This window comes from Camelus bactrianus, chromosome 8 (assembly GCF_048773025.1).
Source record: "Camelus bactrianus isolate YW-2024 breed Bactrian camel chromosome 8, ASM4877302v1, whole genome shotgun sequence".
In the NCBI taxonomy this organism is placed as follows: Eukaryota; Metazoa; Chordata; class Mammalia; order Artiodactyla; family Camelidae; genus Camelus; species Camelus bactrianus.
In genome coordinates, this window is record NC_133546.1 from 27,267,761 (window position 1) to 27,281,268 (window position 13,508).

Genomic DNA, 13,508 nt, shown 5'->3' on the forward strand with positions numbered 1-13,508 from the left:
AAGGAAAACAGCCAGGCAGAGCTCCCCTCACGGCAGTGTTTTCAGATGTCTGGAGAAGTCTCTGGGGCTTTCTGGTTGGCTGACAGCTGGGGTATTACAGTGCAGTGTATGTAGCTATGGATCATTACAGATTGGCACACAGCTACAGAACAGAACTACCTCGAATCCCAGAGATGCTGTTTGCTCAAAGACGTGCTCTGCGGTATCCAGAAATTAAGGGAGGTATAATTTATGGTATGAATATGTACTTTCTGGAATGACTAAATTTAGAATTTCCCATATATCTTAGGGAAGTTAATGGAATAAGTCCTATTACTCTACAAATAAGAGTACGTGGGTTTTGTTTCTTTGTTTAAATGATATTGCCATTTCTTTTTTCTTTTTTTAAGCAGACTGGGCCAATAATGATAAAACGATGAAATGATTCTCTCTCTACATATAATAGTATTAACTATAATAGCAATGATACTCCAGAAATAGACTAGTGAGACAGTGGTTCCCAAATACTAGTCCATGCTGGTGCAAGACCACACTGAAATTCTTACTTGTACATTACAAAATAAGAAGAGCGAGGAGAACATAGTAGTTTGTTTAAAAAACTAAATTTATTCTATTTACGAGTTTGTTACTTATCATTCCAATGGAATGGCATTCCAATTCTCTTGGTATTAAAAAAAATCTCTAAGAATGGAAAGATGGTGATGGGATGGGTAAGATATGTTGTTGTTTTGTTGCCTGAGGTCAAATACAGACAAAAAGCAGTCAATCTGGAGTAGGAACTCAGACAACGCCACTCCAGTCCCACATTCTTAATCAATATGCCCCACTAGCTTTTCCCACCTTAATGTTCCCATCCGAAAAAATGGAGAATAATGAGAGTACTGTCCCAGCTTGTAAAAATTAAATGAGCTTGTATTCGTAAAGTTCTTTTTTTATGAAAAAAAGTTTATTTTTAATATTTAATTAAAAAAATCATACCTATGAGGTGTCCTACAGAAATTTAGATACAATAATTGCATATAAAACCTAAAACCCCACCTAACTGTGGTAAAGCAAAGGCACGTCAGGAAAGAAAACATGTACTCCACAGTCACTGATGCCCCAGCACCTGAGATGTTTCCACAGGATCATCCCGAAGGACGCAGCCCTGACCGGGTGCAGCCTCCTGGTCCCTCGAGAGGGGGACGGGCTCCCCACAGCGACCACGCAGAGCTGCTATGGGGGCACCTTGGGCCGAAGCACTCACTCGTGTTTGCTTCATATTCTCAGCCAAGACAATCAATCAAATTTTGCCATCACTTATGCTATTTTGGCAAAAAGAGCACGGCTCCCTTGATGGGAAGTATTTCTGGCAGTTTACAACAGGGATGGGACCTGCCTTCCTGCAGCAGAGTGGCCGTTTACCACAAAGCCGGTGGCCACAGGACATCAGCCAAGGGCAGGCAAGCCGGGGCCACCGAGCCCGGGGAGCCGGAGACAAGCAGGGGAGGGCAGTCTTTAAGGGGCTGGGCGACATTGCATTGAGGGGCGGGGCAGCGGCTCAGCAGCCCTCCTGGCATACGGGCGTCAGGGGAGGCGGGAGAACGAGTACAAGACGAGGGGGTGGTGAGGGAAGAAGACAGGGGCCTCTGCTAAAATCCACCAAATACCACGAAATTTTACAGTGTTAGAGGCTTTTCCACGTGACCTTAAAGCTCCTACACTTTCCAGCGATCTCCCTTCATTCTAACTTTCTATCAAGATCTTCCCCCTTCCTCCAAATATTAGGACTCGAGACAGGGCCCCCTGAGGACAGTGACTCCTCCCTAACACTCTTATACGGCCTCCACGGAGCGGCAGGCGACGAAGCGGGCTGTCGCCTGCCGGCGACAAACCAAAGGTCCCCGAAGTGGCTCCATGCGACAGTCGATTTGGCAATTAATTAATTAGTTAATTAATTAATTAAAACAAAAACCTTAAATGTATAAATCACCGAGTCCTCCAAGGGGCATGATTACAATATATTAGGAAATCCTGTGGCCTAGATATCTTCAAAAGCGTCAACAAAAGTATTAAATATAAAGGCAATCTGTCTATTCCCCTCCTCACCCTGAAGAAACCCACATAAGGAAGGCAGGGTCTGCAGCGTGAGGACTGCATGGCCCTCCTCCTAGTAGTTGGCTGGGAAGAGCCAGTACCTGCCATGGCACAGCCCGCGCCACCAGCTGTCATCCATCATCGCGACGTAGGTGATGATGTCGTCGGGGTGGAAGGAGACTTCGTCACCGCCCGCAGCCTGGGGGTCCCGAAGGGCGATGGCTGTGATTCCGAGGTCGCTTTCACACTGGTCATAGGCATCTATCTCCCTCTGCCGGATGGTGGCCCGGGGTCTCCGCAGTTTCGTAGGCGACCTCCGGCGCGGGCCTCTGGGGAGTCAGCGGCCTTCGTGCTGCACGCCGGCTCAGGCTCGCGGGGCCCCTGTGGCTCGGCTGGGCCTGGAAAGGAGCTGCGTCCTCGTGGACCCGGCGTGAAGGCGGCCTCTGCCGAGCAGGTGGAGGCGTCGAGGTCGCGGTGGGCGTGGGCTTAGGGGCCCCGGCTCACTGGTGCCGCGGCCTCTGGGCCTCTTCTTACTCGCTTCTCCTCTTTGCCGGCTCGCTCCACTTCCGCCTGTCTTCTCGTCCTCTCGGTCTTTCCCTCGCGAGGTTTCCAGTCGCGAGGTTTCCCGTCGGCTCCAACAATGCTTGTTCTGCTGTTCACGGCTTCCACAGGAGCAGTCTTCTGATGAGAGGAGGCTACCTTGGCAACGTCCTCAAAGGGGGAAGCCTTCTTACTCGTCCCGTCCTTCTGTGCCCTGTATTCTCTGCCAGATCCTTTGATGTAGTGTTTTTTGGGGGGATTCATGCAGCTGCAGTTTCTCCTGGTGATCCCGGCCAAGAGCACACGTGTCTGTCTGCACACCAAATTTCCCTCCAAAGCCTTTCACGTAGTCTTTCTGGGACTCTGCTTCTCCGTTTTGCCTTGATACTGAAAGCCAGCCCTTTTATACACCTTGCCTGGTCGATACCATTCTTGCCACGCAAACTTCTGGAGTAATCTTTCTGCAACCCGTGTTTCTCTGTCTTGCCCTGTAATCGAAGCCCATCGCGCTCTTGCCTCCACGGTTGGCCTGCAGGCCCGTACTTGCCGCCAAGACCACTCGAGTAGTCTTTCTGTGAGGCATGTTTCCCAGTTTTTCCCTGGTAGTCAAAGCCCACAGCCAACTGGTCAACTCTGTCCACCTGGATACCAAACTTACTTCCAAATCCCTGGTTGGGGTCGACCTGCAAGTAGTGCTTGGAAAGCTTTGATTGATATTCATGGTGGACAGCTGATTTGTCCATGCTGTCCTGCTCCACACTGAGCTTCCCTCCGTAACCACAGGAGGCTTTTGGTTCTGTTTCAAGCTCCTTCTCCTTGAGGGGCTCGTATTCTTGAAACACGTTCTCTCTCAGTTTGTGTACAGTCATGTATTCCTGGTGCCCAGACCTTGCACCGTCTGGGGTCCCCATCTCTGTTCTTTCTCACTTATACCATTCACAAAATTAGGATAGATTTCCCAACAGTCAGCTCCCAGGTCATCCTGGGTGATGGACACGGTGTGGCCTGCCGCAGCTTTTCCCATCTTTCTTTTCCAGGTGAAGATGAAAGGCTGTTCACAAAATTCTGTTTAAAATTCAGCAATCTAAGGAGGAATTTCCAGGAATTTAGGAATGATTCTGTTGCTGCCTGGGGTCAGTCTGGTATGGTCTGCTTGGCCCTGGCTCCACTGCACCCATTGCCCCCAGGCCTGTAAAGTTCTTAAATAGTGCCTGACATATAGAAAGTTCCGTATAAGTGATTGTTTAAAAACAACAACAGCAACAACAAGAAATCTGTGTTTTATCCAAAGTCATACAGCTAGTAAGAGGCAGAACAAGGATTCCAACCCATGCAGTTTAGTAGTACCTATAGTCTATACCCTTAACTCGCATGCACCACTGCCCTGGAGTCATGCTGATTCACACCATTAAACACAAAATGAGTGTGAGAGGCAACCCCTAAGTTAAATCATCACCAGTTTCAAAACTATCTGGAATAAAAGCAGTCAACCATGGAAATGGGTAGTTGCCTTGTTAGCAACTCAAAAAACTAAAAATTTCATCTGGGTGGGAGGAAAAGAACAGAACCAGGTGGGTTGTATTCCCCAGGGGTCCCGACACTCTTGCAGCTGTTCTGTGGGGCCAAAGAGGCTTAAAATAAAACTCAGTATGATTGCCAGCCTGACCCAACCCTGTCTCAGCCCCTGTAGGAAAGAAACTGTTTATAGAAGGGACATTTATTGATTGGTTTTTAAAGACTCTTGCTTTAGCATTAGTCATTGGTTTGCTTCTAACAGCTTAAAATCTTAAGAATAAAGTTGTACTTCTCAAAAGCAGGCAGACATGCACACAAAGCATTCTCAACATCATTTAGGCTCTGTTCATAATTAAAAAGTAGAAAGCATGTTCCTACAGATATGAAAGGAAGGAAAAACAGAGTTTTGAGTTTTCCCCCATCATCTCTTAGGCAGCAAACTGAATGGAAATTTTACAGGTTCCTGATCCCACATCTCTCTATGTTTTGTCTATTACTTGCATTTCATCAGCTCAATGTAAACATCCCTGCTCTTGCTGCTGCCAGGTTAGGAAAAACTAGTTAGCCTTCCAGGAAATCACCAGCATTTTGTACTTACATCTTGATGAGTGAAAATTTGATGGAAGAATGAACCAGCAGGACTGAGCGAATGTTTTGGGACCCATTACATTTTGTTATTCATACAGCTGATCACGCTGGAGAATGATCTTGCCAATTAGCACAGCTTTTGCAAAACATCCCGCATCAGGAAAACTGGCTGGTTAGCATCCTCTCCTGCAGCCTTCAACTCAAAATACAGCTCAGGCCTTTCATCACTTGTCATAGTTTTGTAAATAACTCCAACCATATGAAAGGGCTTTCTTTCTTTTACCGGTAACCATGTTTACTGTATATGCACAACATATAAGTTATGACATTTTGTTTTGGACTTCTTTTTAAATTAATTTTTCTGACCAGGGACCCACTGTTGTTGAAACAGATGTTGTGGGACCCAATAATAGCTCTCAGCTGCCAAAGGCAAAATATGAAACTGTGCCCAGACCTCGCAGAGCAAACGACTGTAAAAAAAAAAGGATGCTTATTACAAACAATCGAGAAAGCTGATATTTCATATGTGTAGCAACTTCTGTGTGATCATGGACTGAATACATTCAATGTCATTCTTCATGTACCCTCTCCTCTCTCATGAATAACTAGCCTGAAGGGCAGGTACACTGTGAACCCCAAACCTACCCCTCCCTAAAGTAAGAACTCAGGTATATGTACTCAGGAACTCTAGTCCAGCTAACTCACAACTTGAAACTAAAAGACCCTCCCTCACATTCTCATCCTGTCTGTAAATTTAAGCAAGTATAGCTCCATGTAAAATAGTTTTATGTTTGAAATGACAACCAGATTTTTTTTAAAAATATTAGTTAACATAAGTGTAAATGCAATGTAGGTTTATCAGAGTGATAAGCTGGTAAATGTTTTAACAACAGGCTCTCTGGGGAAAAAAGTCCTGATTTGTTATATTTTCCAGTTTCCATGGTATAAATATTCCCACTGTGATGGATTTCAGGCTTTCCACATGGCATCACTGAATGCAGAGCTGGGAAGAGATGAGTGGTGTCACACCATTGTAGAATATTTCCACAATCGACATTTAAAAAGTCAAGAGCATTAACAATTGAGAAATACTGTACTAAATGAAGTATCAGAAAGAGAAAGACAAATACCATATGATATCACTTATATGTGGAATCTAAAATATAACACAAATGAACTTATTTATGAAACACAAATAGACTCACAGACATAGAAAACAAAACTTATGGTTACCAAAGGGGAAAGGGGGTGGGGGAAGGATAGATTAGGAGTTTGGGATTAACAGATACAAACTATTATATATAAAATAAACAACAAGGTCCTACTGTGTAGCGCAGGGAACTATATTTAACATCCTGTAATGAACTACAATGGAAAAGAATATGAAAAAGAATATGTATATATATGTATAACTGAATCACTTTGCTGTACACCAGAAACTAACACAACTTTGCAAATCAACTATACCGCAACAGAAAGAAAGAAAGAAAGAAAGAAAGAAAGAAAGAAAGAAAGAAAGAAAGAAAGAAAGAAAGAAAGAAAGAAAGAAAGGGAAAGAAAGAAAGAAAGAAAAGTCATGAAATGTTAAGTGAGACATGACTTAGGAGTGTTTATTGCCTCTGTTTACAATTTGTTTAATTGGACATTTATATAATTTGTTGATAATGACTGTGCTTAACAACCGGCTCCCAATATTCTTGAAAATTTAACCATTGACTCTCATAAGCCAGTAGAAGCTGGCACCAGCACATCGCGGTCCATCAGCACTGTGAATGGTTATCTGATATTTCTTCACACTGATTGTGGTCCTCTGTCCAGCAACATCAGCATCACCTTGATAGACCCCACTCCATCCCTCCTCCTGAATCAGAATCTGCATTTAGTAAAATCCCCAGGTAGCTCTTGGGCACATTAAAGTCTGAGAAGCACTGAGCTAATGAACAACTTGAGAGGATGCTAAATTATGTAATGAAGGGGGAAAATATATACGTGTGTGTGTGTGTGTATACATACTCACTTTTTAAAGTTCTAAAATCAAAAACATTTTAGAGAACACCGCCAATAAGCATGATACTTCAAGGCAGCTGCAAAAAATGGCTGCAAAATCCATAATTTTTGTTTTGCCCCAAGATTTTTGTTTGGATAATTCTGGATAAAATGTGTGTTGGCATCCCTGTAACTTCTGGAGGCAGGGATTCTGCTGTTAAAAACTTTGAGTTCAAATCCTAGCTTTCTGCCAAATTTGCCAGAGGAACAGCAGAAAAATTATTTAATCTCTCTGTACCTCAGATGTCTCATCTGTAAAATGGGGTGATATTAATAGTACCTAATTAGTTAAGTGGTTGTAAGGAGCAGTGAAATTGAAGTGTTTACCCCATCTCCTGGCATATAGTAAATGCTCAATATGTTTAGTAATTATTACTCTTTCCTAGTGTGAAGGAAAAGCCGGGCTGGTCTAACAAGGTAACTCACAAGTCTAGGAATGTGAAGGAGAGGCTGGGCTGGACTAACAAGATAACTCACAAATCTAAGTATTGGAATACTGATCTGAGTTCTGCTAGACTAACTTGTAAATCTAGGTTAATTAGTGTTGGTTTGCTGTTCATGATTTTTTGCTAGCCAGCTGGGTTTTCAAAGATACGTATCTGGCTTTGGAATGTTGGTTTGCTGCCTCCCCGCCTCCACTTTTGTGATGATAATGCTGCTAAAGCTTTTCCATGCCTATTGGCCTAATACCCCAAGCTTGTACTTTACCCTATAAAACCTCATGCGCACGTCTTGGAGGTCCTCAGAGCTTCAGAGCAGAAGGCCCTCTGAGCCCACCGGCGTAATACATCTGAGTACTCCAACCCTCCGAGTGGTGCTTGTTTCTAGACTGGCCTGTCATTTCCATAACACTAGAGGGGGAAAACATTCCAAACCATTCTCTATGTAACAATCCAAAAACATGTTTAAAAATAAGAAATAGGAGATATGTTTTTCTTGCTATGTCATCTAGTAATTCTGACTTTTATACTACTCTTATTCCCTAAGAGTTATAAGCAAATATAGCAATTAAAATTATCTGTAAAATATGTCCAAATTTTAGCGTGGTTCATTCCAACTTCAAGAGTCACCTGGGTGCTTCTGGGAAAGGGTCTTGCATTCTTAAAGAAGAGACTCAAAGAAGAGAAGACATCTTCTGCTCGATTTTGTCTCATGTGCAGGTTCTGTCTTGAACTTTGTGACCGCAAGGGAGTCCAGGACAGTAGAGAGAATAAGGGAAGGAACCTGGCCTTGGGGGATGCCCTGAGCTCCCGCATTACCAAGTCTGGACAACTTGGAGCAGCTCCACCTATGGGCTTTTGTCATTTATAATAACAAATTGTCCTTAATGTTTAAACTGGATGAGTTTTGAGTTTACTGTTCTGTTATTCATGGAGCATCATCTGAACTCATTCAAATCCCTTCCTGTTAAATTGAGGCTGGAAGGAGTTAAATGATCTTCCCAAAGCAGCAGTTTGTGACAGAGCCAGGCTTCATGGCACCCATGTGTTTCAGGTGGGTCTTTTCCTTTCTTTTCCTCTCCTCTTCTGTCCTTCCTTTTCTTTACTAAACTCACAGTAAATTTGACCATTTCAGAATTTTCAGACAGCCAATACTCATTTTGTATGCAACATGTCCAATGGTATGATTGAGACCAAAATGTCCCCAGGAAGCTTTAGACAGCCAATTGGGCATTCAATTCCAAATGTTATGCTTTGAGTAGCTTTTCTCTAAGTAACCATAGGGGAGGCAGCAACTATGGGATAAAATTACACCAACGCAAATCCAAAAAATTACTCAATTATGGAAGAAAATAAATCTATTAAACTAGCTTTTTATTCTCATGTAGAAAAAAAATAGCCATTGATTTATTTGGTAACTTTTGCAATATGTGGCCAGTATTATTGGCATAACCTAGACTTTTTTCCCCCTGAAATTTGCAACTCTTTGAAAATTTATTCCACAATGACTTATAAAAGTAAGTTAGATCAGGAACGGTCTAACCAGGAAGAAACAAATTACTTCCAGTGATTTTAATGCAGGGAATTGGTTACATAGGTGATAGTAAGGAAACCCAGAGAGAGTAACAAAAATAATTCATTGCCAGCACTAGGCTGGTTAGACAAAGAGTGAAGATGCTATTGTAAAAGACAGGGGACAAGATTACTCAGAAGGAACAATGGCCAGCAAGTCTGGTGGGGGCTGGAGCCATGGAGGAGAAGCAGTCATTGCTAGAGAGGCCACCAGCAGCACAGAGATGGGCAAAGAAACACTCTGGCTTCTCTCTTCTCTTGCGCTCCAGTCTCCCACCAGAGCCTCCCACTGGTCCGGGGGCTGGCTGACAGCAGAGCCTGGGAAACGTAGCCTGCAAGTGTCAAGAGCAGGAGCAGGAGCCTGGAGAAGTGTCCGTGGGTCTGAGAACAGGCCACAGATACTCTCAGATGCTTTAGTAAACCCTTGTAAACTCCTTGGAAGAAAACGTCTGTACTAATTCCATGTATTTTTACATTTCCTCTCAATTCAGTTGAAAACGTTTCCAAGGAACACATAGGTCAAACATAATTTGATTCTACCTTAGTGAGTCTCCAATTAGCATATGTAAGAATTCATTAAACCTAAAGATAATAGGGACTACAATAACTCTTTTAAAGGAAGCAGTGGCAATGATACTATTTTAATTCAGACAGGGAACCCCCAGGTAGGTAGGTGGGTGTTGTCCTAGGCTTAAACATGCCGTAGAAGCAGACACCGGCACGGGTGCCTGCATCCGCTCTCTTACTCTTTCAACAAATTGAAAGAAGAGGAACAGGAAAAAAAGTGAGAGAAAGGAAGGGAGGAAGAGAGGAAAAGAAGAAGGGAGAAAAAAAGACTCAAACCAGGAGCACTTTAAGTTCTGCACAAGTCAAAATGCGGATATTAATATGACCAGTTAGCCTTTAATTCTCTCACAATTCACATATCTTTTAGCATTTTGATCACTGAAAAAAAAAAACTATCCATTTCCCACAGTCTAACTATATTTCTATTAACTGGGCTGAAGCAAGTGGCTGTAAATTGTGTTTTAAATATTTGAAAAACATCATCTCTCTTCTCTTGCATGATATTTATCCTGACGTGTAGTAACACATCTTCAGATTCTGCGTTTTTGTTCTCTCCATTTTTCTCTCTTTCACATTGAGTTTGCTGGCTCGCAGCCTTTAGCTGAAAAAGAAAAATTCTACTCTCATTCTCAGCTTCAGACTAGGTAGAGAGAAGTCCTATTTTAATTGAAATTGAAATCCCACAATTAGGTTAGAAGAGCACTTTCTCAGTGGATTCTCTGGAAGGTTATCTTTTTCTAAGTTGTATAACTAGGAAATGAAACGGATCATCAAGAAAATTCCTCAGGTCTCTTGCATGGCCCATGGAGGAAGTGTTTAGCCCGTGTATCAATTCACTTTTCCCCTTTTTTTACCTCCTTGTATTAAGAGATTTTTATCTACAAAACACGATGACCCAGGGCACTACAAAATGGCTTGTAAGTTGATATTAGAGAGTAGGAAAAAGAAGGAATTTTAAACAAGGTAAGTGTAAGAGACTGAATACCAATTACTTGAATAAGGCACATGCTTTTTACCCTACATAGAAAATCAACAATGCGTGTGTTAAAAAAAAAAAATACCTACCATGTATTTAGTGAGTGTTTGGAAATGAAATGAGAACATTAAACTTTATAAAGTGTTTGGTTGGTTGCATTAGATGGGTACAACTACTTCATGAGATGGATTGATGAAACACCTTTATTGCTGTCAGAACTCAGTACAACAGTTCTCATCGAGTTAAAAAAAAAAAAACTACAGAAGTGTTATTTGGCAAGAATTTAAAGTCATGTTTCATATCAGTAGAAATTATGCCTAAGGGCTTGTGTGCATATGTGTAGACTATGTATTAACTCCCAAAACGTGTTATGGCTCTATCCTAAAAAGACACTCAAAACCAGGATATTGCAACACTTGAATGTCCATGAGAATATTAATATACAGATGACTCCCAACAAAAATGAGAAAAAGAATAATGCCTAGGCTTCCCATGACATCTTGAACACTTTTACAGGAAAATACATGCTGTAATCTCTTCATTTGTCTGTCTTCTCTACTAAACTTCAAATTCCTTTATATTGAGGGTTGTATCTTTTTAAATCTTATCCTTAGTGCTAGCATTTTCCAAGACACTTCAGGAATTTTAATTATAGTTTTGAAATAATGGAATAACAAAATGAAAGGATTTTGTTTACTTGCATTAAAATCTTTCATAAATATAATCTAAAAGAAGTAATATCATGGAATCTAATCTTCCGATTTGGGCTGGAAACACTGGCCTTTTAAGGTAATATCAACATTTATTCTATTTTGCTTACGGAATTTTAATATTATTATTGACATTGGTCATGCAAATTAGTCCTCTGGATAATTGCCTGATTTGATTTTGCTTTGTTCAAGCAAATAATTAAATATATGAATTTGGACAAAGTCATTACTTAAGTTTCTTATCTTGGTTTATGAATCAGTAAGATTTGTGACTTGTAGTAAGATATTTAGAGATGGTGAATTATAGTAATTGACCAGCACAGATCATTGCCATTTAGAATTTATTAGAAATTCAAATTTTAAGTTGGCACAACACAGACAAATTAATGTTGCTATAAATTTTTATTAAAGAGATTTATTTAGACCAAACTATTTAAATTATCATTTTGAAGGCTATGTTTCTATCTTCTTTGATTTTTAACTTTGTAGAGAGTTACCTATTATATTTCTTGAAGCAAAATTTTATATTATTCATGCTGTGAAGAATTTCTGAGTGGCTCTTAAAGATGTTCACCAGAGTGCTCAATGATCTGTGTATTTTTGCACATAGAGGTCAGATTTGCTAATGACATCTAATTATTTCAATGGCACACTTTTCCTAAACTGAGCAAAACGTTTCCCAATTGAATATGGTCGGGTTGCCTCTTTTTTCTAGATTTCCAAGGTTACTCAGTTATATAGAGGAAATGCTGACATGTTCTTCCCTGTCAGCTCTTTAAATTGTTAAAGGAGAGTCAGAGGAAGTAAGCTGGATAGTCACTGTACTATAGTTCCAATTGCCAAGTGGCTAATCCCTGCCTGCCCACCAGAATGCCCTTGTAAAGGAAATGTCCTTGCTCCCAAGCTATTTGAGGGGCTGGCCTGGGTAGCCTGGGTATCATGAAATACCCCCCATCAGCCCTAGTAATTGTATTGAGTGAACACCTGACCCAAGGATAACCAAGCCACAAGCCTGTCAATGACATTTTGACAGGATCTCGGTTGAAGAAAAGAAACGATAGCTTGGGTCAATCAGATTCCTTTTCTCCAAGATTTCTGAGTAGGAAATTCCCAGAGATCAGTAAGGCCAGTTAACATAAATGCAGAAATGGCACCATGACAGCATGGGTCATGACTAGCCAATGCCATGTGCAAACCAAAGTAATGGCAGAGCAGAACACATTTGCATCAAAAAGGAGAACAGAGTGGTTGCCTGGCAGAAGTAAAGATGCTCCAGAGAGGCTGTAAAGCCTGTAGGAAATCCAAGGAGTCTCAGAATCACTTTCTTTCCATCCTGTTTCACTCAGTTCCAGCCCATGTATGTCTTCACAACAGTTTCCCAAAAGGAAAATAGCGTTGCTGCTTTCCTAGTACTAAAAATAAGGCATCATAAAACAAAGTATTTAAATACAATAAAGATTTTTTTTAAAAAGCAGTGTAATACTCATAATGTTTTGTTGAATAGCTAGTAGACTTCTCTTTAGACATATATTAGTATTCACATATGATTTTTCACGGCTGGTTTGTAGCTTGCATTTTTTTTAACTTGAATGTCATGAACACATTTCCATGCTCATAAATATAGCTTTGTAACATTACTTCTAGAGGCTCATAGTATTCCATTGTATCCATGTACCATAACCTCTAACAGAAATGCCTCCATGATAGACATTTATATTGTTTCCAATTTTACTCTATAATAAGTAATGGGGCAATAAATCTACTTGAACATTTTAAATATCTTGTGATATATTTTATTTAATTGTATAATTAGTTTCTTAAGATTTTTAAAGTGGAACTATTAGGACAAATGGTATTTTTATTTTTGATTCAGTAACAAATTACATTTTATGAGATACCATTTTTTCCCAAACCATTGTTTGCACAAAGCATTGATCTTTTTCAATCAAATAGGGAAAAAATGCAATCTCATTCCTGTTTTAATTTACTTTTCTTTGATTATTATGGATATTTTTGACCTTTTGTATTTCTCCTCTTGTAAAGTATTTATTCATAAACTTTTCCCACTCTGCTATTAAAGTATTGATTTTTTAAATTGATTTGAAGAGTCCTGTATCTATTAACATCATTAGTACTTGGCCTAGCATATATGTTGTGAATATTTTCCTAGTAATTTGTTTGTCTTTTAAATTGTTTACAGTTAAAATTTATCACATTTTACAGTCAAAGTTATCAACATTTTACTTTATGATTCCTGGTTTTATTGTCATATTTAAAATGGCCTTCCCAAGAACATAAAAATACTCATTCTAGTTTTCTTTTAGGATGTTTATGGATTCACTGTTTATATTTATATATTTTATCCATCTGGAATTTATTTTGGTATGATTAAGTTAAATACTCAATTTATAGAGTTATCCTAACACTGCTTACTGAATAATTTATTGTTTTTCCTCTAGCTGACTTTAAAATGCTACT

The 13,508-nt window shown here is 40.3% G+C and overlaps 1 long non-coding RNA gene across 1 annotated transcript in view; it reads right to left on the reverse strand.

Moving 5' to 3' along the window:
• Positions 1-731: 731 nt before the first annotated feature.
• The window catches only part of LOC105077240 (src substrate cortactin), a 31,966-nt gene continuing 19,189 nt past the window's right edge, over positions 732-13,508 (reverse strand). The window contains exon 2 of the long non-coding RNA XR_012508588.1: positions 732-9,945. This is a non-coding gene — a long non-coding RNA (src substrate cortactin). The remainder of the gene's footprint in view (positions 9,946-13,508) is intronic.